This window comes from Lontra canadensis, unplaced genomic scaffold (genome assembly GCF_010015895.1).
Source record: "Lontra canadensis isolate GAN:19392208 unplaced genomic scaffold, GSC_riverotter_1.0 scaffold59, whole genome shotgun sequence".
Taxonomy (NCBI): Eukaryota; Metazoa; Chordata; class Mammalia; order Carnivora; family Mustelidae; genus Lontra; species Lontra canadensis.
The window spans coordinates 5,865,658-5,867,872 of record NW_022631053.1 but is presented as its reverse complement, the minus strand read 5'-3'; the positions used below and the strand labels follow the sequence as shown (position 1 = coordinate 5,867,872).

Here is a 2,215-nt window from a genome sequence, read left to right as displayed (position 1 = left end):
TAACTTTAAAAAATATTTCATAGTTTCCTCCCTTACCTCTGCTCTGCATCACACACACTCACACACACACACACACACAACTTTCAAAATATCTTAGAGATATCTAAGATCACATTTTCCAAATTTATGGAAGATAATAAAGAGGAAAACAATAAGACAAATGTACATAAATAATTCATAATGAACTCTTACAAAGTCTTTAATGGAAAGTGAAAGACAGACTGAGGAGAACCGGAAGGATTATAGTATCTTCTGCAGAAAATGAATTCTTGACCAGAATGTCATAGAAAAAAATCAGTGGCCTAGTTTGAAGGGATAAAAATTGTTCAATGGTCAGATCTGAAGAATTACATAAATTTCTCTAGAGGAGTTGGTAAGAAAAGAGCAACAAACTGAAAGAGGATAGAAGGTTCAGGGCTTATACAGCTGACAGAAGAGGGAAGGGTATGCTTCAAGGGACTCCATGAGATATATTAAACAACTGTAGCAACAATGAGAGATGGAAAAAAAAGTGTATATACATAGAAATAAGTAGAAATTTTGGGTTGCCAGATGAAGTGGTTGATACATTGTTTCTCTTTCTGTTTTCTCCCAAAGTATTATCATCTTTAAATGGCCTTGGGAAATCACAGCACCATCACTGAGTTCCTCCTTCTTGGACTGCCTGCTGATCATGATACCCAGGCCCTAGTCTTTGTGCTTTTCCTAGTAATTTACCTCCTGACTCTGTCAGGGAACCTGTTGATGATCTTGGTTATCAGGGCCAATTCTCACCTTCACACGCCCATGTACTTCTTCTTGAATCACCTCTCCTTCCTGGATCTCTGTTATTCTTCAGTCACTGTGCCCAGGATGCTAGAGAACCTCCTGTCTGAGAAGAAAACCATCTCAGTGGAGGACTGTTTGACCCAGGCTTTCTTTGTGCTTGCCTCTGGGGGAACAGAGCTCTGCCTCCTTGGAGTGATGGCATATGACCGCTATGCTGCCATTTGCTACCCTCTACTCTATGGTCAGATAATGAGCAATGAGCTGTGTGCGGGACTGGTATGGGGATCTTGGGGTCTGGCCTTTTTGGATGCTCTCATCAATACCCTCCTAGCTTGGAATTTGGACTTCTGTGAGACTCAAGTCATCTACAACTTCATTTGTGAGATTCCATCTCTGTTACCTCTCTCCTGTTCCAATAGCTCTGTTAACTTTGCAGTCCTGCTCTTCTCTGCCCTCCTGCATGCTTTTGGGACCTTCCTTCTGGTCTTCTTCTCTTACACACGTATTGTTGCCACCATTCTGAGCATCAGCTCTACCTCAGGCAGAAGTAAGGCCTTCTCCACCTGCTCCTCCCACCTCACTACAATAAGCTTGTTTTATGGCTCAGGTTTTCTTCGCTATCTCATGCCGACCTCAGGCTCCCCATGGGAGTTGGTTTTTTCCATGTAGTACAGTGTGGTCACTCTCCTAGTGAATCCCCTTGTCTATAGCCTAAAGAACAAGGAAGTAAAAACAGCTCTGAAAAACATGTTTCAGAAAAGTTTACAACATCTCAGGTAGCAGAGAACAAGCAGAGAATGATTGGAAAGCAGGGAAGAATTGTAGCAAAATATCCAAATAATAGGCATTAAGGAAAATTTTTGTTTGCTCATGTCAGATATGACAAAACATCTTTTAAAGCCTCCTTTATTTGGAAATCCACAAAAAAATAGTAAGGCATTTTCTTGCTTTCATTCATATTTTATCTTTCTTAGAGGCAGAAAACATGCATCAGATAACTATTTCAATTCAAGTACTTTGGTTATAGACATAGATTATTCTTTTTATTTGTAAAACATTAACAATGTGCTTAGCGTGGGGAAAATTATTTGTGTCCTGAATTCTTACATGGATTCCTATGGGTATTAAACTGGGGATAAAGTTTTGCTACAAGGTAAAAAGCCAGGATCTCTAAAGGAAGAAAGATACAGACTTGAAACTTGTGGAAGGGTGAATGGAAGGTGAGTTTAAGATGAGCTCTGATTGAAGAGGGTCCTAGTGGCAAGGCAGATGCAGCTGAAGGTGTCTGAGAAAGGAAGTCAGTTTGTTGGGCTAAAGTCCAGACAAGAAGACATCTTCCACAAGCCTTGTGAAGCATTATCTGCTATGGAGCAAATAGTAAGAGAATTTCATTCATTCTAGGGTAGTATAGCAGCCCTGCTTCTTTCCCCTTCTAGGTTTTACTGAT

The 2,215-nt window shown here is 40.4% G+C and overlaps 1 pseudogene; it reads left to right on the top strand.

Moving 5' to 3' along the window:
- The first annotated feature begins 612 nt into the window (after positions 1–612).
- Positions 613–1,548, top strand: LOC116878811 (annotated as a pseudogene).
- The last annotated feature ends 667 nt before the right edge of the window (positions 1,549–2,215 follow it).